General features: G+C 46.8%; 1 protein-coding gene across 5 annotated transcripts in view; it reads right to left on the bottom strand.

Annotated features, from left to right (window-relative positions):
• Positions 1–24,222, bottom strand: part of SGMS1 (sphingomyelin synthase 1) — a 240,172-nt gene that overhangs the window by 154,589 nt on the left and 61,361 nt on the right. For 4 of the 5 annotated variants that reach the window (XM_069101800.1, XM_069101804.1, XM_069101799.1 and 1 more), the window contains one exon: positions 10,418–10,526. The exons of the other annotated variant lie outside the window; for it this stretch is intronic. The gene's annotated coding sequence lies outside the window, so the exon portion shown is untranslated. The remainder of the gene's footprint in view (positions 1–10,417; positions 10,527–24,222) is intronic. 5 annotated transcript variants of the gene reach the window in all.

The raw sequence follows: 24,222 nt of genomic DNA, 5'->3' as shown, positions 1-24,222 counted from the left end.
GATGGCATCAAGAAAGAGGTCAGGGCTGGAAGGGCAAAGCATCTCAGATCAGCAGGGATCTCTGAGGCCTTCCACCCTGCCCAGACCTGCCCCAGGTGGCCCTCTATCATCCACCCAACAAGGGAGAAGGTGGTAGGCATTCCTCCTGGCTCCACCCCTCAGACTCCAAAGCACCTGGAGACCTCAGTCTCTCCTCTGCTCCCCCCAACCCAGTCCTCTCTTCTCCAACTGCAAAGAAGTCTAACCAATGGGATTCCCAAAGGTGGGAAGGTGGGCAGGCCGAGGGCAAAGGCCAGAGAATCTGAGAGAGGAAAAAGTAAGAAAGATGGGAGTGGAAGGAGACAGGGAGGGGTGAGAGGGAGACAGAGAGAGAAAGAGAAAGAGACAGAGAGAGATGGAGAGAGACAGAGACAGAGAGGAGAGAAAGGAGAGGGAGAAGAGAGACAGACAGAAACAGAGATGGAGAGACAGAGAGACTGAAAGAGAGAGAGGAAAGACAGAGAGAGACAGAGACAGAGAACCCCAAGCTAACCCTGGAGACAGGCCAGTGCTTAGGGTTTAGAGAACCAGCAGAGGAAATGGAAAAAGGGCCATCATACATGGAAGAGGAGAAGCAGGAGAAGGTGTCACAGAAGCCAAAGGTAGGTATGCAGGTAAGGATGTGATCAGGAGTGTCCCAAGCTACAGAGAGGAGGAGGAGGCAGCCTAGAGAGTCAGCAGGTAGGAGATGCTGATGACCTTGGGGAAGGTCGTTCTCACAGACAGCTGGAATCATGAGCTCTATAAGGGTAGAAAAGTGGAGATGGGGGAGGCAGCCAGAAGACGGCGCTTTCCAGGAGCTTGGCAATGAAAGGAAGGATAACTCGGAAAGGCCAGTTTGAGGGGATGGCAGGGTGAAGTGCAGACGTTTTCATGGGCAGAATAGAACAGGTGATCAGGGGAGGAGCCAGGGAGAGACCCTGACTCCTAAATCCGAGAAGCCAAAAGAGGGAGAGCACTGATTCTCATGAAGGTCAACGATGGTAAATAGGACGGGGAATTTTCTGCTCCCAAGGAAGACGCAGCATGTGCTGGGCACTGCTCCAGACCCGTGGTCCTTCCTCCTAAGCTCCTCCTTCCTTTCTTTACTCCTCACCCCCAGCTCACCACCAACCACTGCAAGAATAATCCTTCTGTCCCCGTAGAATGTCAGCGGGTCCAGGGCAGGGCCAGTTTCGTTTTGGCCTTTGAGTTTACATGGCTCAGAAAAGGTGGATGACAATGTTTGTGGGACTGGCTGATTATAGGATCACAAGGGAGCCCCTATTAAAGCTCTTCAGCAGCTCCCTATTGCCTGAAGAGTCAATTTCCTTGCATTCAAGGCCCTTTACCAGAGGGTATCAGTCTCCTTTCAGCTTGGTCTCACCCAACTTTTCTGGTCAAGTCTTGGACTTCTCTCTCTTGGAATCTGGCGCTACTGCTGCCTCTTGACTTCAGGACTGGCTAAAGGGGAGGCTCAGGCAGACAAGAAGACCCAATGCCCCATGTGTGTCAAGAGATGCTGAGTACGGCAGCAGCAAAGAACTCAGCCCCCCAGAGGGGCCACTCCTGGTCCCCAAAAGAGAAAAGTGCCACTGAGGGACAGTGACCCAGAAAATGCAGACTTAATCCTGGGGGCTAAGGGGACATCTGGGATGGGCTGATGCTTAGGGAGAAGCAGGCACATTCTGAATCCCTTTCCAGACTTCTGAGGTACTGTCCATGAATGGTTCGAGCCACCAACCCCAGGCTGCCATGCAAAGTCATCCCAGACAGTGCTGTGGGCCCTGGGGCTGAGTCTGGAAACCCCAAGGGCAGGGAGGCCTGGGTGGGTGGCTGTAACAGTAATAGAAATTTGAAGGTCTTTCCTGCCCCTCAATAAGCCTAAATTGAACTTGAGGACCTTTCCTGATTTGGAAACATGCTCTGTCCCCAATAGGCTGCATGTGCTTACCTGGAGCCTATGGTGGCAGGCTTGTTTTTCAGGAAGGCACAATTTTTGTTCTTTTGTAGTCAAGTGGGTCATGAGGGCTGTGATGTTCTCTGACCCTGGAGAAGGCTATATATACCCTGAGGTGAGGTTTTGCTCTGGGGCTCACTTTGGGAAGAGTTGTGTGATTTGGCCAGATGAGACTCTGAGCAGCCATTGAGCCCCCCAGCTTTGAAAAACCCAGATGTCAGTGTTTCTCTCTCTGGTGACTAACTAGGTATGGATGTAATGGTCAGACAGCTGGAAGCCCCATCTGCTTAATTGTGTTATTTTCTGTTGCGGCTTCTGTTTGTATTCTCTGAAGTTCAGGGTGCTGACTTTTTTCCTCTGAACTAGGTAAATGATATATATTTGTTTGATTAAACTAAGATTGTTAATCCTTTTTTGAGTTGCTTTCCTTTACAAAAGCAGATCTAAGAACCTGTGCTAGCAGCCATCCTGGGCATGCTGGGGTGCTTGCTGCTACAGTGCTCAAAACCTGGAGACGACTCAGGACACTGGGGATGCTGCCACCACAGGCCCACAGGAGCCATTCCTTTGTACGTGAGCTCATGCTTCCTGCACATTTTATAGACAAGAAAAATACCGACCCCAAAAGGCCAGAACATTGAAATGCATCCGTACAACCTGTAAATTGTAATAATGAACAACACTTTTGGTCTAGACCTGATTTCATCATGTACAAGAACTCCCAGTGTGAAAATTACCTCTACCGATGTGGACTGACTATGGATCTCTAGCTACCCTAGAGCATTTCCTAGACCATGAGGGGAAGGAAAGGGAAGAGAACAAACATTCATTAACCTCCTACTATGTGCTAATCACTTTACAAATACCCTGGGGGGTAGGTGCTATTATCCCCACTTTATAGATGAGGAAAACTGAGGCTGATAGAGGTTAAATACAAATAACAATTATTATTATAGTCAACATAATAATAGCTACCATTTATAAAGCACAAACTATGCACCAGGTGCTGTGTTAAAGCACTTTAACATATCTCATTTGATCTTCATGTAACCCTGTGTAATGGGAATGTAAATTTTTCAAGATCTTCCCTGCCCTTAGGCTAAAGTGCACCTGGAGCCTGGGGTGGGAGGCTTGTTTTTCAGTAGATACTTTTTGATTGGCCAGTGAGTCAATAAGGTTGTTACATTCTCTGAGCCAGGAGAAGGCTATATAAGCCCTGATGGGTAGCTTTGTTTTGGGGCTCACTTTGGGAAGTGTTCTGTGATTTGATGAAACTCTGGGCTAGCCGTTGTCCAGAGCCCCCCAGCTTTGAAACCCAGATGTTGTTTGGTATGGATGTAATGGTTGGACAGTTTGGAAATCTGTCTACTTGATCTGTTTCTCTGACTTGATAATTCTGTCTGTGTATTCTCAAGTTCGGGGTGCTGACCTCTTTCCCCTGAACTAGGTAAACGATACATGTTTGACTGATTAAAGTAAGCTTGTTAACCCATTTTGAGTTGCTTTCCTTTATCAAAGCAGATCTAAGAACCTGTGTTGGCAGCAAACTCTGAAGACTCTTGGGGTGCTTGCCGCTACACCCTGGGGGACAGGTGCTACTATTATCCTCACCTGACAAATGAGGAAACTGAGGCAAACAAGGTTAAATGACTTGCCCAGGGTCACCCAGCTATTAAGTGTCTGAGGCTGGATGTGAACATAGGTCTCCCTGACTCCAGCCTTGCTCTCTTAGCCACCACATGGGGAGCTGACGGGCCTACCTTTCCAGCGGTTCTCCCCCAAGCCTCAAATGCTCTCCCTACACACCTGCCTCTTGGCTTCCCTGGCCTTCTTAAGACTCAGCTCCAATCCCATCAGCTTTGGTTGGACCTCCCTTCAGCCCTGTTTAGCTCCTGTATGTCAATAGTTCCTGCCTTGTGGCTTTGTTTAGAAGGCGTGTGAGCGCAGGAAGCCGGGCTGGCATCTCAGCCTCTCATGGTATCCCAGCACTTCACACGGTGCCTGGGGCATCACCATGTCCAGTACTTAACATGCTTTCTGACTGCGAAGAGTGGGCACTGGCCTCAGTGGCCTCTAAGCTGAGGATGAGCTGAGGCCTAAGGTCTCTTTCCATCCTCTCTACAGGCATCATCCCCAAACCCACAGAGCAAAAGCAAGAGAAGGATCAGAGTCCATCAAGACCACACTGACTGTGGGGCCCGGGCTCAAATCCCAGCTTGGCTACCTACTCCCTGTGTGGCCTTGGACCAGTCTGTTACCCCTGGGCCTCACCTCTCTCATCTGCTCAATGAGGGTGTTGGAGGAGTCTCACAGGACCCCTTCAGCTCAAGTCCTCTGGGCCCAAGTCACAAAGACCAGGAGCAGGATCTCTTTGATGGGCCAAGGCCAGGCAAAGCCCTTTAAGGGCATCTGAGGTGGCATCAGGAGGTGCCCATTCCAATGAGCACTTTTTGGAGGGCTGGCAATTCCTGGACTAAATGAAGCAAAGTCATTGGATGCAGAAAAGGCAAAGGGGAATAAGAAAATCAATGTCAGTCATAGACTCAAAGACGATGTTTTAAAGAGCAGGCCAGCACAGTCAGCAAAGGACAGAGGGAGTAAAGTTCTGCAGTCACTCCCGATCCGCCCTCCACGTAACGGGGCACCTTTCTTTTCAGAAGTAGCACTAAGCTCTTCAGCTCTTGGCCATTTTCTGTTGTGCCATGGTTAGGTCCCCTAGTCTGGGCTCTCTCTTCTCCTCCCCCCAGAAACAATCAAGTTGCCATCCTAGGCAATGGCCCTGATGGTTGAAAAGAGATGTCTCTGCACCATCAAAGAAGCAACAAGTACACACCCCAAATCAGCCAGGAGACATAATGGAAGTCAGAAGACCCAGGCTTAAATACTCATTCAACCTGTATGACCTTAGTCAAGTTAATGTCCCTCTCTGGACAATATCAGAGCCCCCTTCCCCACGTCCCTCACATTAGAACAGAAGCACTGAGGGAAGATGTTCCTTCTTTACACTTAAATATGCAGTGCCCACCACAGGGTCTCACCCCCAGATCCCTGGGACTCCTTCCTCAGGCGTCTGCCAGTCAGCAGCATGGCATCCCAACACAATGTCAGCAAAGCTGGAAGACCAAAGATGGCTCTCTCCCTGAGCCCTAAATCCAGCCTTCTTGCTTCAGGCTTTGAACCACTTCAACTATTCTCAGCTGGGTCCTTTGACACCGATTCTTTAGAGAGTTTATTCTGAGAAATCCGCCTGATGCTGAAACTTAAGGTCTTGAGAAAAAAAAAAAATCAAGGATTTCTGAGGTGGCTTTGAACTAGGTTTAAAAAAAAAAAGAACAAACCCATTTATGTAAAAATGACAGAATTCACTGTTTTTAAATTTTTGTTTTTTAAGTTCCTTGAAAAAAAAAAACCTACAAATTCATCTTATAAAAATATGCACCAGCCTCAGACACTTAACACAAAAACTAGCCGTGTGACCTTGGGCAAGTCACTTAACCCCAACTGTCCTCCTAAAAGCAAAAAAAATAAAATAAAATAAAAATACACACCAACTAAATGTCAACTACAGATTTGGCGATATTTAAAAACACAATCTTAGCCAACTATTGGTCCAAGCTAACGGAAGCATCACTGACACGAAGCATGGGTCCACCTGGTTTCCTTCTAAGCACTCCACAATCCAGCCCTTTTCATTGTTCCATCATTTCAGCTGTGTCCAACTCTCCGTGACCCCATTGGGGGTGTCCTTGCCAGAGACGCTGGAGTGGCTAGCCATTTCCTTCCCCTGCCCATTTTATAGATGGGGAAACTGAGGCAAGCACAGTGAAGTGACTTTGCCAGGGTCTGCCTAGGAAGTGTCTGAGGCTGGATTTGAACTCATGAAGATGAGTCTTCCTGATTCCGGGTCCAGGGTTCTATCCATGGTAGCACCACCTAGCTGCCTTCAATCTAGTTACACCTACTTTTCTAGACCTTTCACATTATTTACCTTCTCTCACTTTATATTCTATCCAAACTGCAACTCTAACTCAATATATAATCTCTTGCTTCCTCGCCTTTGCAAAGGCTGAACCCCATGCCTGTATGTGCTCCCTCCTCACCTTCGCCCTCTTAGAATCTTTCCAAGTATGCTATGATTCCAGGTGCTGGGCTCTCTCCCTCTATCTTTCCTTCTTTGTTCTAGACTATATATCCCCAGTGGAATGTAAGCTCCCTTGAGGGCAGGGACTTTTGTGTGTGTGTGTGTGTGTGTGTCTCTAACACTTAGCACATAGAAATTGCTTAATAAATGCTTGTTAAATTGAAGTGAGTTTGATTAGAGCCCTGTGACCCAACCCAGTCACTGGACCACACCATTTTCCAATTCTACCATTCTTCTTCCCATGTCTTTTGTCCTAACTGGAACACGCTCTGAACTTCACAAGTCAAGCCACACAGACAGAGAGCAGCAAAGTTAGGACCAGAACCTAAGCCCCAAGACTTCCCATCTGCCTCCAAACAGGGCTTCACAAATTTCCTTCCAATCCAAATCAGTCTCAAACTTCAGCAATAGAATATTTTAGCTTTCAAGAAAAAAGGAAGATGGAAGGAGTGGGGAGAAGTTGGTCTGTTGCTTTAGAGAAGAATCCCAACCTTGAGGTGAGGCTAAAACCAAGGTCACAAAAGTTGGCCCCAAAGTCTCCTTTAGAAGGAGTTTGGCTCCACTGGGCATCTATTGAGCAGACCTCCTTCCCTCCCCTCTGACCTTGGAACAGGGGCAGTCTGAAGGGAGGAGCCCAAGGGTCAGCAGCCCTGTCTGGGGATGAAGATGTAACTGCTACGGAGAAAAATGTAACAAAAATACTTGGCAAGAAACTGGTGACCTGGAACGCAGACCCTGCCCCACCCTAAATTAAAAGAGGCTTTTGTGGGTTGTCTAGGGAACCTTCCACCTTCTCTAACATTGCTTCAAGCAGAAAACAAGTTCCAAAGGCCTACACAGGTCCTTCTGGCCTCTGGCTATCAGCACCCTTTTGTTTACTAGGTTCTTCAAAGGCTCCAGCCCTTCCCAATAGCCCTGGGTCATTCAAGGGCAGGAGAAGGAACAGTGGGTGTTTGACCTGGAGAAAAGGAGACTGAGGCGATGTGAGAATGATTTTCAAGTATCTGGTATGTGGCTAGAGATGCCAGTTATTCTGAAGGACCCCAGAGGGAAGAGCAAGGACCAACCTCTAATCATTACAGAGGCCAGATTTAGTACATTGGGTGGTCACATGGTACATCCTAAAATCACAGTTCTGGGGTATTAGAGAAGTACCTTCAAAGAAACAATAAAATGTATTTTACTTAACCTCAAAAAAAAAAAAAAGGCACTTGGGGAGACTACCCTACCAAGGAGGGGCAAGGATTCCCAAGAACAAGGATGCCCTCCATCCAGATGCTAAAGGCATCTGGAGTCATTTGGTTCACAAAACAGAAAACGACTTTAAGAAATAATAACTCTGAAATCAATACCAAGTCAGCCAAAACCATGATCTGTTCTATTTGTTGATTCATAGCTCTATCATTTGAGGAGAAAATTCCTAAAAAGGAGAAATTAACTGACAGGACAATCCTAGCCTGAACTACAAATGATAACAAGAGGTCGTCCTGACCTAGATACTAAGGAGGAATGAAGACATCAAGAAAAGTGAAGGATTCAAAGGAAACTAGAGACTGGCAAAGAGCCAGGACTCTGGGATGGGAAAAGCTTGAAAATCAGCCAGCAATCAGACTAATTTCCAGTCTAAGGGGAGGAAATAGCCCAAGAAACCCAGCAGGGAAGAGCCCAAGAGTAATGCAGGTGGGAATGACATTGACGATCTCCTGCCTTGGTAACCTCACCTGTGCTATCTGAAACTTCAACATACACAGGAGGAAAGAAAAACTCCATTGAGCTTATCCATGACTGACTTCAGCAAATATACATGGAGACTCAGTAGAATATAGAACAAATGGATGAATGGACAGATGAGTGGGTGGACAGTTAGACAGACAGAAAGATAGACAGCCAGTACAATTACTACAGGCCACAAAGCACTGGGAATATCTGTTGTTCAGTTACTTTCAGTTGTGTCTTCCTGACTACAGGAATAGCACTTTCTCCCCTGTGCCACCTAGCTGCCACAAAGAAAACAAATACAAGTAAAAACCGTCCCTGCCCTCAGGGAACTTTTATTCTAGTAGGGAAAGACCACACATAAAAGGGAGCTAAAAAAGGAGGGGAGGGGAGGTAGGTACCTGCACAAGGACATGGGCTGGCTAGTCCAGCACTCAAGAAAGAGGCTCAATTAAGCTCTCAGGAGCTAGCCTAGGTCCAGCCAAGATGTAGACAAAATGCCAAACCTGCACAGAATTTATCGAAAGCTTACAGATCCAAGGTAGAGAGGAGGGACCATCTTGAGGGTATGTAAAAGCAAGAAACCATGCTAAGTTAAGGAATAGGGGGGGCTGCCTCCCCACTAAATAACTTCTCTATCCTCACTTAGTGTGGCATCTTCCCCATCTTGTCTCACCTCAGCTGAAATCCTACCATTCAAAGATTCACTCCTAAGCTTTAACCAGTCCCTGCTTTAAAATACAAATATCCCAGACCAGACTGTCAGTACTTCACACTGTAGTACAAATGAGTCTGATCTGCTCACTTTCCTGCTTTTAATTCACTGAGCTGAGGATATTGTTCCAGACTTAATAGGTATATATGGGTCTGAGATGCTGGATATCAAGGGGACAGGACACAATCCCAAAGTCAGAAAAGCCTGTGTTTTGAGTTTTGCCTCTGGTACATACCAGCTGGGTAACCCTGGGCAAGCTGATTCATCTCTCAGTATCCCAGAATAGTTGCCAATGCAAATGAATGGAAGGTATTTTCTACATCAGCAAAGTCACAAGTCTAGACACACAAAAAACCCAAATTCTGGTTCTAGTAGGTAAGGCCATGTCACTGCTCCAATATCTTCTCAAGAGAAGTGACCTAGGGGGAGAAGAGCCAACATGGCTTCCAGCTTTTGGGGGGCAGTGCTGGGGAGAGGGGAAAGACAAGTTTGCAGAGCCACTTCTTCCAGGTCCCATGATAAGACAAAGGGTTCTGTGAGTGGTGATGTGAGGGCTAAGTTCAAACGCTCCCCCCGACTCCCCAACAAAAGAGACTGAGAGTCTTGTGAAAGGGAACAGGAGGATCACTTTGAAGTAGGCACGAATCTGCTGTCAGGAGAAAGGACAGTTTTTAAAGCTCCTGGGAAAGCAAATCTTCCAAGCCAAGGCCTGCCTATGTCTGGCCTCATCCTTGGGAGCTGCCCTCACTCGAACACACAATCCCCACCCTGACTTCCTCTGGCACTTAGCAGCAAGAAACATCAGCAGATCACGCAAAGGGCGAAAGAAAATCAAACAGACTCAGATTTGGCCAACTCAAGGAAATGGTTTGTCACTTAGAAGGTACATCACAGAGGAAGGAAGAGGATCAGCCCCTCACCCCCCACCCCAAGGTCCAGGCAGGAAAGCAGCAAGCACTGAAATGGGGCTGGGGGGAAGGCAGGTTAGGAGCACCAGTTTCTCGAACAGGAGTGATTATATTGTATGGATTTCTTTCTTTTACTCAAATTTTTGTTATCTATTTCCTCGTTTATATTTTTTATTAAATTTACTAATTAGCATAACTATCAAAGGTATTATGGCACATCAGGAAAAGCACTGGCCTTGGACTAGGAGAACACGGGGCTTTCTCACTACCTGTGTGATTCTGAGACATAGCTTGACCTCTCTGGGTTTCCAGGGCATAGCACAGTGCCTGGCCCATGGCAAATGCTTTATAAGTGTTCACTGATGGACTCAGTGATTTCCACACCTATAAAATTAGACTAGATGGTCATAGATGGTGCTAGAGGATCTGAATTCAAATCCTGCCTCAGAAAATTACCAACTTGTAACCCTGGGGAGTCCACCTCAGTCTCCTCATTAGCAGAAGCAGGGGGCTGGACATGATGACCTCTAACAGCACTTCCAGGTCTAATTCTACCATCTTCTTAACTCCGTATTCCCATCTGCTCCCCTACCCAGTGCCGCTGGCTTAATGCAAAACTCCCCACCCACAATGTCCTCTCGTACCCCACCCCACCCTTGTGCAAAGAAAGGAGGGAGATTAACTCTCTGGACTCTTATCCAGCACCCAAGTTCAGACTTCAGAGATCCCAAAGCATTCAGTTTCATTCGCTGGTGCTGTTTACATTGTTACACTGTTTCCCTGGGTCAGCTTCCATTTACTCTGCATCAGTTTGGTGAAGTCTTTTCAGCTTCTCTGAATTCTCCAGTCATACTTTCTTACAAACAGTCTTCCATCACACTCATGGACCCCAGTTGGGTTTGCCATGCCCCAGGGGGCACCTATGTTGTGCCCAGCTCTTGCCTGGACTCTGGTCTTACCTCGGTTTTCTCTTGTTCACTCCAACCAAGGCGTCACCGATTCCTGGAGGTGACCGCGGGCTATCCAAGGCTTCCCAGTGCAGAACAAAACACGGAAAGTGCTGCCAATCTGGACAAAAATGGAGGAGAGACCAAATGAAGGATCCTTCAGGGCAAGGGCTGTCCTTGGCACTCCAGAGTCTAGCAGAGTGCCTGGAACATAGTAGGAGCTTAATAAATGCTGTCTGCTTGACTGAATTAAATTAGTATCAACCTAAAGATAGTGACAACAGCTGTCTGAGTGCACATTTTTACAATCATTTAGGAGATGCAAAACACTTGACCTGCAGGGTCCCATTAGAGGTGTTATTGCCTTCATTTTGCAAAGCAGGAAACCGAGGCTCAGAGACATGCCCACAGAAACACAGTCAGTGACAATAACGTCTGACAGTTATTCACACCGTGATTAAGGTTTGCCAAACACGTGACATCTGCTAAACCCTTTGAGCCTCACATCAATCTTGTAAGAAAGGGTCTATTATACCCATTTTTCAGATAAGGAAACTGGGACTCAGGAAGGTTAGGCTCATAGATATAAAGGGTCATCTAGTCCAACCCTTTCATTCTGCAGCGGAGGAAGCTGAGGCCCAGAAGGTTAAGTGCCTTACTCAGGGTCACACAGCTAGCAAGGGTCTGAAGCCAGAGCTGAGCTTACAAAGATGAGTCTTCCTGACTGCAGGCCTGGAGCTCTACACACCCCACCAAATAGCTGCCCTTCTTCCTAAATCTCATGGAAAAATGAGAAAGAAAAGGCTTGGCTTTGGGCTGTTGGTCCAAACCTGGGATGTCTTCAGAATTAAGAGCTCTCAGCATGGAAACTCTCTCCATGGATATAGACAACTCTTCTAGCAGTGCTAGTCCTAGAGAAGGGAAAAGTGACTTGTACAGGGTCATGTAACTGGTGAGGATCAGAGACAGGATCTGAACCAAGGTCTTCAGACTCTAAGGCTGCCCCTCTAGCCCTGATGCCATGCTCTGCTTCAAATGACCACCAGACTTTCAGAAAGCTACTAACCCTAAAACCAAACCTCCCAGAGGAGACAGTCAGCTCACTCTGACAGAGTGACACTCTCTCCCCCTTTTCCAGGCACACTGAGAGGCTCCTACAACAGACGGCTTGTTTATTGTGATTGTTTTTAAAGCTGCCTTCTTCTTCGCAATGACCACCACAGCTGGAACCAAAGAGAGCTTAACACTAAAACTCACTAGGACAGCAGCAGCATGGGGGAAAAACTGGAGAGATGGATGGATCTGGAGTCAGGGAGACCCCAGTTCAAATGCTGCCTCATGCTTCCTAGCTGGGGGATGCTGGTCAAGCCTCAGCTGGCATGTCAGTTTTCTCCTCTGTAAAATGGGGATAATACTGTAATATCTGATGCAGAGAATGAATATGAGACCTACCCAAATGAGAACATAAGCACTTTGCAAAAGGGTCTGAATGTCAACTACTATCATGAGTACTATATAAGATAATAAGTGCTGCCGTGGATAGAACACCAGTCCTGAACTCAGGAGGACCTGAGTTCAAATCCAGCCTCAGACACTTACTACATGTGTGACCCTGGGCAAGTCACTTAACCCCAATTGCCTGAGATAAATAAACAGATTAAGTAATTGAACAACCATGTCACTTAATATATCAATAACACAATCACCCAAGAGAGGAGGCAGAATTGTTAGGAGCAAAGGATTTGAAGTCAGATGACCTGGATTCAAATCTAGCTGTAATATACCTCTGGGATATTGGGCAAATCAGTGAAGTGCTCCCAGACTCAGGTTCCTTATCTGTAAAATGAGAGGTTGGTAGCAAATCATGAAAGACGACAAAAGATGGGGAAGATGTCGGGTTGTGGACAGCCAGGCATGTGAATGCTTTGTTGGAGGGGCAGCATTTGCAGCTCCGAATCATACAAAGGAAGTGACATCCATACTCTCTGACCCAGAGATGCCACTGGCAGGCAAATTCCTCAAAGAAACCCAAGAGAAAGAGAGGTCCTCTATACACCAAAATACTGATGGTAGCACTGTCTGAGGTGGCATAACTTCAGCATGGTTACTGCTGGTTCATAGTTCAGAGAGTTTGGGAAAGGGGCGCAAGCACGAGTGCAAGTGAAAAGATGAGATTTTACCGCAATGCCCAACTCCGAACGCCAGCTTCCTTCCCCTTCTGAGAGCTCACTAGCAGGACACACCTTCCACATCCTCTCGCTGCATCTCAACTCTGGGAAGGCTTGGATGCCTTCAAGGCTCAGCTCAAGCATCCCCTTCAGCAGGAGGCCTGTCCCTGTCCCTTCCCCTCCTCAGGTTACACTGTATATAATTCCAATCTCATCACTATTATCGACCTATATATGTGTGCATCTGCCTGCTCCATGAGAATGTATGGGAGTGGGCTGCCTCATTTTTGTCCACGTAACCCCAACACCCAGCCAGGGAGGGGGTTAATAAATGTTTGTTGATTGACTGGTAATGATAAAGGGTATCAAGCAAAAAGAGATCTCTCATTAATGGAGTAGAATATAAGCTCCTAGAAGGCAGGGATTTTTCCTTTCTGTCTTCTTATCATCACTGAGTTGAGCCACCAGACTCAGAGACCTGCCCCACCTCGCCATGCCTACTCAAAGGGCCCTAGACTTTTAGTCCATTCTTAACAGGAAGGCTCTGCTTTTAACCCTTAATGTAAGAGGAAGAGTGTGGAGGTGGAGGTCACACTTGGAAAGGCAGAAAATAAATGTTTGTTCACTGAAAACAAAATGTTTAAAGGTATTTTTTTTAAACCCCACCCTAATGTATCTGGCAGTTACATAAACACAATCTAGAAGAAACCATCTGAAAGGTCCCCAGAGAAAGCAGCACAAGGCAACATTGTCAAGAACAGAGAAAGCAGGAAAGGAGAAAGGGGATGTGGGATGACAAGGGCGGATGGAATTGCAAGCACTTGGTCACACTTCCCTTTAAGGGGCAAAGGGTCATGATGGGTAAATGGCTTCCTTTGAGTCATGCCTTCAGGTGACTCATCTACCAACCACTAAAATTCTTTTCAAGTGTCAAGTTTTTTTTAAAAGCCACACTGATTCAAGGGAAAGGGCTGACTGACTACAGTCCCACTTACAGAACTGTTGTCACCTTGAGGGAGACATTTCTGAGATGGTGTGGAGAGAGCCCTGGGCCTGGAGTTCAAATCCAGCCTCAGACACTTCCTAGCTATGGGACCTAGCTAGGTAAGCCACTAACCTCCATCTGCCTCAGTTTTCACCAACTATAAAACGGGCACCAAAACATCACCTACCTGCTGTGAGGATCAGATGAGATTTGTTTGTAAAGGGTTTAGCACAGTGCCCAGCACACAGTAGGCATATGATAAATGCCTGTTTCCTTCTTTCCCTTAGCCATTAGTTTATCTGTAAATCTTCCACCCCATCTTAGGGTCATTCATTCCCATCAGTAAATGATTAGTTGCTTGCCTGACCCTGGGAAGTCACTCGGAAGTGGCACCTTTGGTTTCCTCCGCTGGGGGACAGGACGCTTTCCTACCGACCCCTGCTCAATGACCACTGGTCCAGCTTCCCAGCTGCTCTCCTTCTTCAGCCTTTAGAGGCTCACCCTCCAGGCCCCCAGGATACCACAACGAGGTGGACGTTACTGTCTGGACTACACCAACACAACAGGGTGATTCCCCAACACCCCCCATGGAAAGCCCGGTCACCTCCATCCTCAACTGCTGGTGTCTCAGACCTCAAGGATGTCACCGTCCGGAGGATGAGATAACATGGTGGAAATCAAGAGCCACAAGGAGAAATGGCATCAGACCCCCGCGCCTGTCTGAGCCAGACCTCTGAGGCCATGTGACCACACTGCCTTGGACCTCATAACAGAAACTCAAATCCAAACAACCCTGAGGCTGCACTTCACATTCTGTAAACTGGCAAAAATGACAAAAAACAGCAACAGTCAGTATTGGAGAGGGTGCAGAATGATAAACACATTGAAAAACACACGATAAACAAATACATGGTTGGTGAAGCTGTGAAATGAAGCTTTTGAAAAGCAATTTGGAATTATGCAAATAATGTGATTAAAACATCCACGTCCTTAGGACCAGAAACTCCCTGCTGGGCTTACACCCCAAGGAAGCTATTGATAAGGAAAAGTCCCCATATAATAGCAAAATATTTATAGAAGTATTTTTTGGGATAGCTAAGAATTGGAAACAAAGGAGAAGTTTATCAGCTTAGAAATGTAGTTTGAGGGAGGTGATGTTTTGATGCCCATTTTATAGTTGGTGATGGAGGTTAATGGCTTACCTAGCTAGGTCCCACAGCTAGGAAGTGTCTGAGGCTGGACTTGAACTACAGGCCCAGAATTCTCTCCACACCCTCTCTGAAATGCCTCCCTCAAGGTGACAACAGTTCTGTAAGTAGGACTAGAGTCAGTCAGCCCTTATCTTTGAATCAGTGTGGCTTTAAAAAAAAAATTGACAAACAAATGTAGTTTGGTGTCTGGGGTGGAGGGAGGGGAAAAAGAACAAAGTAAAAAAGTGCACAGCAAAGAACAAAAGAAAACTCACAAGGAAGCAAAACCAAGATGGGCAATTCTCAACATGAGTATTATTTATTATACAGGCTTTCTTGAAACGAAAATTTATCACATTCTGAATCCTCTCATGTTCTGCTATGGACACAACATTTTTTTTTCCTTCTAACTCTGTATTTAAGCTCTAATATTTAAGTTTATAATATCTGTCTGCTTCTTTTCTCTATCGTGTATTTGTGTTCTGGCATCTGAGTCTAAAATAAAATTTAAAAAAAACAAACAGAAATTGTGGTTTGCTGTTGTTCAGTCTTTCAATCATGTCTGACTCTATATGAGCCCATGGATTTGTCCATGAGTTTTCTTGGCAAAGATACTGAAGTGGTTCACCATTTCCTTCTCCAGAAACAAACCATAGCTCATGCATGAACTGAAATATTGTACTGGTTATAAGAAATGATATGTGTGATGAAGAGAGAAGCCTAAGAAGATCTCCATAAACTGATGCAGAGTGAGGTGAGCTGAGAGGAGAAAACATCATACAGTAACTATGACAATGGAGATGGAAGGAGATAGACACCAAAAAGTCAAAAGTAATTTAATTATTTTAAAAGCAAGAGGGATAAGAATAAAGAGGCACACAGACGCCCCCACCTTATCCCTCGGTGGAGGTGGGAGGCCCACAGGGGTCACACATATATCAATCTGTTGTGCTGTTCTTTCTCTCTCTAAAAAAACAACAACACAATACTATTTGTTATATGGGATGGAAATAGGGAGGAGGAGGGGGAGAGATATACTGGATATTATAGTGATGTAAGAAATAAAAAACATCAATGAAAATGTATTGAAAAGAAACAATAGTAGCTAGTTGGTACAGTGGATAGAATGGACAGAATTCATCTTCATGAATTCAAATGTGGCCTCAGACACTTACTAGCTGTGTGACCCTGGGCAAGTCATTTCACCCAGTTTGCCTCAGTTTCATCATCTGTAAAATGAGCTGGAGAAGAAAATGGCCCCAAAACCCACTCCAGTATCTTTGCAAAAAAAAAAAAAAATCCAAATAGGGTCATGAAGACTGAAATGACTGAACAAATGGATTTTACTTTGCCTAGAGAAGAAAAGTGGGGCAGGGTGAGACATACGTGATGAGGTTTTCATACATCCAAGCCATGTCCTTGTTAAGACATCGGCCCCCAAAGGGCAGAACCAGGAGTGGTGGGCAGAAGCGAGAAGAGGCAGATCTCTATTAAATGTCAGGAAAAACTTCCTTTACAATGAGCGCCATATTTCAAGGTGGACTGACACTCAAGGTGACATGATGACAAGGCCCAGGACAATGAAATGAGCTGCCCAGCACGTGTTCCACACCAGGGCCTTTGACTCCAAAGGCAGCATTGCTTCCACTACACCATGGGTGCACACACACATTGTGAACGTTATCCAGAAGACATTATTTCAGGCACCAAGGAGACTCACTGCCCTCCAAAGTCAGACTGTCTCTTCATCCAAGCCCTCTCTCCACTGGTACATCCATGTATGTTCAGGCCTTCGTTCTCTGTGGTCCAGAAGGCACAAAGAGTTTAGCTGGTTGCCTGCCCCTACTCTCTCTTCCCTCCAAGACACTCCTAGACCCAAGGATCAGGCTAATCTCCAACACTCCTTCCAGGGCTCCCCATTGCTGACTCAACCAAAGCAAGAGTGCCATAGGGTGTCATTTTGTATGTGCAAAGTCATAATTTGTATATAAGGAACATCATTCAGAAAATATGGTTAGGAAAGGAGGCAGGACAGTCATGTAGTGGCCTGAGAGATGGACAGGCCAAAGGCTATCCTGGTCCTCACAGAATATGAAGAGAACCACTGGCAGTTCTCCAGAATGTTGGGTCAATCTCGCATGGAGGATTTGTGTTAGGTCAAACAGTGGACGAGAATCCTACAGAAGGAGGACGTGTGGGTCAGTCCCAACCAGCAGAGGGATGACCCACTGACCCTTACTGCAACCCTAAATCCGAGGGAATGGATACACTGAAGCAACGAAGATGATCTCACAAAGATGGTCAAAAATTACAAAATTCTATATACGCAAGACCAGGAAGAAACTGAAACGCTACTACATTGTTGGTGGAACTGTGACCCAATGTTGATCCCAATGTTGCCACTCTTTCCTACAGACACTATTCAAAGGGGAAAAAAAGGTTCCATATATATGAAAATTAATTCTCTGCTTTACTTGTAATGGACAAAACACAAGGATGAGGGCTGGATGAATGAAATCTGCAGCATACTAGAGCAATGGGATATTAATCATCCCATGAAAAGGACAAATATGCAGGGTCTAAGGAAACACAGAGATGTGTACACGGTTCTGCATGTGTTCCTTAAACCCCGGGTATGGGCTTACAGCAGGAAAACTGAGACAAAGAATAAGACATCTCTCACCCCAAAGTAGCTTCTGTCTACTGAAGCGGAGATATCCTGGAAGAAAGCCAAACTGGGCAGACAGCACGGCGGCGGGCACAGCCATACAAAACACAGCACAAGACTGTCTAAGTCTCTGACCAGAAAAGAGCCCAAAGAAACCACTGAGCTTTTCTTTTACTTTTTTATCATCATATATTAGATAATAGTGTATTTTGTTTTCATTTTATTTTTTATTTCTTCATTTTATTTGCTGTTTTATTATGATTATTACTATTATACAGATAAAGCTTAAATATCTTTCCATTTATTCTCGTCCAGTCATTTTCCCATTGTGTCTGACCCTTCACAAGCCCATTTGAGGTTTTCTTGGCAGAGATACTGGGATACTTTGCCATTTCCTTCTCTAGCTCGTTTTAGAGATGAGGAAACAGAGTGAAGTGACTTGCCCGGGTCACACAGCTAATTAGTGTCTGAGGCAGAATTTGAACTCAGGCCTTCCTGACTTCAGACCACTTCACCACCTAGCTGCCCTTAAGTATCTGACACTATATGAAAGTAGTTTGGAACTTAAGGCCTACCTTGGGATTTCACTCTACAATGTGTTCGTTTGTTTTGTTGTTTATGGAGGACAGGAAGACCTGAGTTCAAGTCCCACCTTAGACACTTACCCACTAGGCAAACAAGGGTCAATTACTGAAGTTCTCTCTGTGAGCTCTAGAGAGGGTCTTAAGATTACCCGATAACCTAACTCTATCTGCTAATGCAAACCACTTCTGCCTTTCTGGAAGAAATTCCTCCCAAGCCAGCTCCAGGGATACTCGACATATTGACGTGATAATATCAATCACTTAATTGCTGTTTATTGTAATTATATAACATATTATGATCATTAGCATTATTCATGATAATAATGTGATCTTGGTTCCAAACTCCAGGGAAGGTTTACCTCTATCCTATAAGACAAAGAGATGACCAATTTCAAAGGCTCTGAGGTCAGAGGCCCTGTTCAGATCCTACCTGACAGGGCTTGTGTGACCTTGCACAAACCCCTTCTGTGCGGATGCATTTATATGTATACACGTGTGTAACTGTGTATGTCTCCACATAGATGAAATGAAATACCGAAGCGCCAAATGGGCATTTCCATATTTTTACAATTAAAATAGGGCCCCCGCTTTTTCATAGCAGGTCCTCCTCGACCCCCCAGTTCCAATAGATTTCAAATTCCTTTAGTTACAGGTTTCCAGAAATAGACTCTTCCCGGTGTGGCCTCAGGGGCTGACTGCCTGAGCCAAGGCAATGGTGCCTGAATGTATTAGAAACAAAACTTTTCCAAAAAGGAGACAGATGATGTCCATGCGTTATCAAACCACAGAAACTGAGAATCCTGGCCTAGATTCAGAATGGGAGCACGAGGCCTCAGCTCCAGCTGGAGGGGAGCGTGTGCTCGGCACAAACTGTGGGACTTGAGGTTTGGGGAAGGGGGAAAAGAGGGAAGGGAAGGGAGGGGAGGGGGGAGGAGGGGAGGGAAGGAAGGGGAGGGGACAGAGAGGAGGGGGGGAGGGGAGGGCCTCCCAAACCCCTTGTCTTCCCGGCAGATTCTGCAGGCTCCAGCTTCCTCGCTGACCTCCAGCTTCAGCACAGCTGCTTCAGGACAGCGGCCAGTTGGCTGAAGGCCGTCGTGAGACTTGGCTTGGCCCCAGTGAGGCAGGGCACAGGGGTACAAGGCTGGATGGTCTCCGCGGTTGGGCATGGACACAAGAGCCGGAGGGAGTGGAGCCGCGGGAGCGCCAATGCCCGTCGGGCATCCTCACTGAGTCCGACACCAAGAGGGTGCACGCGGAGGGCCCCGGGGCTGCCTGGGGAGCGTGAGCCAGCCAGAAGCTTCCATGCTCCTCTCCAGGAGGACGCAGCCACCTTGGCTAACTTTCCCATCTCCAGGTACACAGAATCTTCTCATCAGAAGCACTTCCATCGTGACAGCGGCCAGGAGGCCCCACAGATGGCAGTGCCAGCCTCATCACCAGCCAGCAGACCTTCAGGATGCACCGGGCACGAGTGCTGAATTCAGGACAAACTGAGTGTAAACCCTTTCTCGGTCCCTTGGACCCTTTGTGTGATCCTTCTTGGGCCTCCATTTCCTCATCTGTAAAATGGGTCATCACCAGGAAAAATGAGTTAATACTATTGTGCTATTTTTCTTGGCTCGTTTTTCAGTTGTGTCCAACTCTTGGTGACCCCGTTTGGGGTTTTCTTGGTAAAGATCCTGGAGGGGTTTGCCCTTTCTTTCTCCAGCTCACTTTACAGATGAGAACACTGAGGAAAGCAAGGTGAAATGACTTACCCAGGTGTAGCAGCGAGCACCCCAAGCCTCCCCAGGGTGCCCGCTCACACAGGTTCTTGGATCTGCTTTGTTAAAGAAAGCAACTCAAAACGGGTTAACAAGCTCACTTTAATCAGTCAGATGTATATCCTTTACCTTGTTCAGGGGAAAAAGGTCAGCACCCCAAACTTCAGAATATACAAACAGAATTATCAAGACATTAACAGATCAAGTAGACAGCTTTCCAAACTGTCCAACCATTACATCCATACCCAGTCAACATCTGGGTTTCCACATCTGGGTTTTTCAAAGCCGGGGGAATCTGGACAATGGCTTCCCAGAATACAGATCAAATCACAGAACACTTCTCAAAGTGAGCCCCCAAAACAAAGCTACACATCAGGGCTTATATAGCCTTCTCCTGGCTCAGAGAATGTAACAACCTTATTGACTCACTGGCCAATCAAGAAGTATCTACTGAAAAACAAGCCTCCCTCCCCAGGCTTCAAGTGCATTTTAGCCTAGGGGCAGGGAAGATCTTCCAAATTTGCATTCCCATTACACCAGGGTCACACAGCTAGTCAGTATCTGAGGCTGGATTTGAGCTCAGATCTTCCTGACTGCAGGCAGAATTCTCTAACAACTGAGCCTTCTGGCTGCCCCAGGATGTGCTATACAAACTTTAAAGTTCTACATAAATATTATTATCATTTATAACAAATAGTATTTGTATCATATTTATGTTATGTTATTACAAATGACATTTCTATATATAATTTCTATATTTCTATATAATTATACACAATATATACATCAAATCATATATTATAAATGTAATGCTACATTTGTTATTTATTATAAATGTGATGTTTATAGGATAATAGATAGTATTTTTAGATCTAGAAATAAGAACCCTCAGACACCAAACCCTCGTTTCACAGGTGAGGAAGCAGGGGCCTGGGGGGGGGGGGGGCGGCAGAGACATGCCCACAGACACACAGAAGCCTCTACAAGAGATCTTTTCCCAGAGAGAAATCCAGGCCCAGGCTTGGCTGACATCCAAAGCAGCAGCAGCGGAGTTGGGGTCACGGCCCCCAGATCCCGACTCCCATGCTGGGAAGGACCAGCCCTATCAAACTCAAACAGAAGAGGACCTACTGACTCAGAGAACCCCAGATTCCCATCGTCCATATTGCATCTTTATTCGTGTTGCTCAACATCTCCCAATTACATTTTAATCTGGTTCCTGGGGAGTTCTGCAGAGCTTGCGGCAGCAGATTTGATCTGGAGGAGGCCAACGGGCCTTTCAGCTCAGTCTCCCATCGACCAGCCTTTGGCTGGCTCCTCTCCCTCAGGGATCCCATTTACTCCCCGGCTTTACAGTAACCCCTCTAGGGCCAAGCCTCCCAAGACTACTTTCTCCACCTTGACCTTCCCCTCCTAGCTCCAACCTAGAACCTGCCACTGCCTGCCCCACCTCTCTGTCCCACCAGCACCCTCAAGCGGCCAAAAAGAAATTCATCATTTGCCCCCAAGCCCCTAGGAGGGCCTGCTCTCCATTTCCTGTTTCTGTGGATGGGCCTTTCTACCCACTCAGACAGGGAAGCTCTCAACATACAGGTCACCTGCAATTCTCTTGGTACCTAGTCACATGCAGGTCTCCTCTCCACCTTCGAGACTGGGAGCTCCTTTGTGTATTCCCAGCATACTGCCTGGGACACAGTGGGTGCTTACTCAGTGTTTGGCATACAGTAGGTGTTAATAAGTGCTTACTGACTACTGAATGACTTTTTGACCTTCTCACCATCCACTCAGTCAGCTGGTAAGTCTCACTGATTCTACCATCACAATGGCTCTCACAGCAAGTACTTGGCACTCTCACCTCTGTAACTCAGCCCATCAAGGCTCACCTGGGTGACTGGTCTCCCAGTGTCCTCTCTCCCCACTGCTTCTACCCATATTGCACACAAATGCCAAAGATTTCACCCTCCTACTCAAAAATTCAATTCAATATTCATTAAGCACCTACTATGAGTCAGGCTTTGTGCTAAGCCCTTACAAAAAAAGCCAGTCCCTGCCCTCAAGGATGGGGATCTCCAATCTGAGGGCATCTTGTTCCCTGGAATTCCAACCACACAGAAGCACCCATTGTAAAGTGGACAGTGAGCTGGGAGGTCTGGAAAGCTTTGGGAGTCAACGCTCCACCCTCTCATCAAAGAGGGAGGAGGCTGAGGGAGCCGGGAAGGCACTGGCCCCCCGTTATCTAGAAGCTAAGATGCCACATCCTGATGTCAACATTCAAGGCTTCCCATCCCAGCATCCTAGGCCCCCTGGGCCATGGGACTCTTATGTCCTGACCACAGAGGACTGTCAGACTCTCTTTGGGCTTATCCCACTCTCCCCTGCCTCTGGGGCCATCCCTGGCATGAGCTCCCTCCCCCCAGGCCACTTCCCCAGGAGTTCTCCCTGACTCCAATGGCACTCCTGCCTCCCCCAACCCTCCCTGCCCATCAGCCAATCCCTTCTGTTGACTGACTTTTTTCATCTCCACTCATATGATCCTGGAACATAAGGGTCTGACTGATTGCTTTCTCTAAGCTGAAGGGGAAGCCAGACACACCGACAAAGCCTAGCATCACTAAGGTTTAGCCAACCCAAACCCAGGTGAAGCGTGGAATCTGTGTAGGGGCCATCACTGGACCCAGAGGCTACTGCTTTAACATCTCTGTCCATCCATTGAGAGGCTTGGAGATAAGAGTCAGACCTCAGAGGAAGACTCGTCTTCATGGGCTCAAATCTGGCCTCAGACACTTGCTAGCTGTGTGACCCTGGGCAAGTCTCTTAACTCTGTTTACCTCAGTTTCCTCATCTGTAAAGTGAGGAAATGGCAGACTGCTGCAGTATCTCCAAATGGAGTCACAAAAAGCCAGACATGACTAAAACAAATAAGCAAGTCAACAAAGCTGTATTGTTCAGGTAATTCTTTATGGTTTACAAAGCTCTTCACAGACATTCTCTAACATAAGCCTCACAACAACACTCTCAGGTAACTGTTGTCCCTATTTTACAGGTGAAGAAACTGAGACTGGAAGCAGTTTACGTGACTTTCCCAGGGTCATACCAACAGTAAGTATGGAAGGCAGGATTCAAACTCAGGTCTTCCCAACTCCATCCATTCATACACGAGTATCTGCATCAGGATTTCACAGGATGCAGGTTCACCGAGGACAGGGCTTACCTTTTTTGCTGGCATTTGCAGACCCCTTCCCTGCACTCTGCACAGCGCTTGACACAGGATAACCATCTAATTAAAACTCTATTCATCTCTCCATCTATGGACCTCGTCTTACCCCTCAGGGAGTTGATGTTCTGCCCACAGAGGAAGTAAATAGCTATGTACAAAGTAAACACACAATAATTGTGGAGGGGGAATCATATAACCAAGGAATCAGCAAAGCTCTCCTGTAGGCGAGGGTCTACAATTCTGCAAGCAGAGATGGGACAGAACAGCATTTGTCTCCTACTTCCCCAACCGAGGGCAGCCTGGGCCTTCCAGGGAGCACCTCCTCCATTCCAAGGGCTTATTCTCCCACTCCCAGAACTCCGCCTGAATCGGGCTTTCTTTCCCAGGCACAAAGCCCTGGTCAGTTCTCTCTGACCCTTCCCCTCCTCCCCGTCTTCCACCTCTCCCCGGCAGCTTTTCTAAGAGCGGCTGCAGTGTGGGTCACTTCAACAGGTCAGAGAGCTTAGGGCTGGAAGGCACAGGCCTACTGGGGGCTCAGAGCCAAGCAGGGCATGTTTCCAAGCTGGAAGGAGGCTTTGAGCTCCCCCACGCAAGGTGAACTCCCCCCAAAGGCCTGTGTTCTCCTTTCAGCTCTTCTCCCTGATGACTCCTCCACATTGCCCCCAAAGAAAACTCATTTCTAGCAAGCCAGAGTCCACACTTTCCTCCAACATCAGCATTTCTCTGGCACAAAACCAGAGTTGTATCAGCTCTGCCCCATATGACCCTTGGCCAGTCACTTAAACCTTCTGTCTGTCTGCTCCTTCATTTGCTCAGTGAAGTATGGCAGTGAGGTCAGACAGTCTCTAACATGCCTCATCTATGATGCAGGGGTGGGGGGCTCAGTGAGGAGACAGGAACGACATGGACTCCACACCCGCCAGGCTCCTTTCCACCCCTCAAAAAGCATAAGACTATCCTCAAGGATTAATGAGGTCAAGGAATAAGAGGGGCAGCTAGGTGGTACAGTGAATAGAGCACCAGCCCTGGAGTCAGGAGCGCCTGAGTTCAAATCTGGCCTCAGACACATACCGTGTTTCCCCGATAATAAGACACTGTCTTATTATTTTTTTGGAAAGAAAAACACCAGAGGGCTTATTTTCAGGGGAGGGCTTATGTTGTCCTGCCTCAGCTCTCCTCCGTGGCACTGCTCTCAATGGCGCCAGCAAGCAAATCACTGGGGAAGAACAGGATGACGCGCTC

Source organism: Petaurus breviceps, unplaced genomic scaffold, assembly GCF_028583685.1.
Source record: "Petaurus breviceps papuanus isolate PSGF00001 unplaced genomic scaffold, PetGlider_PUasm1.0 490, whole genome shotgun sequence".
Taxonomy (NCBI): Eukaryota; Metazoa; Chordata; class Mammalia; order Diprotodontia; family Petauridae; genus Petaurus; species Petaurus breviceps.
Note: the sequence above shows the minus strand (reverse complement) of the source record. Positions and strands in the feature narration are given on the sequence as shown.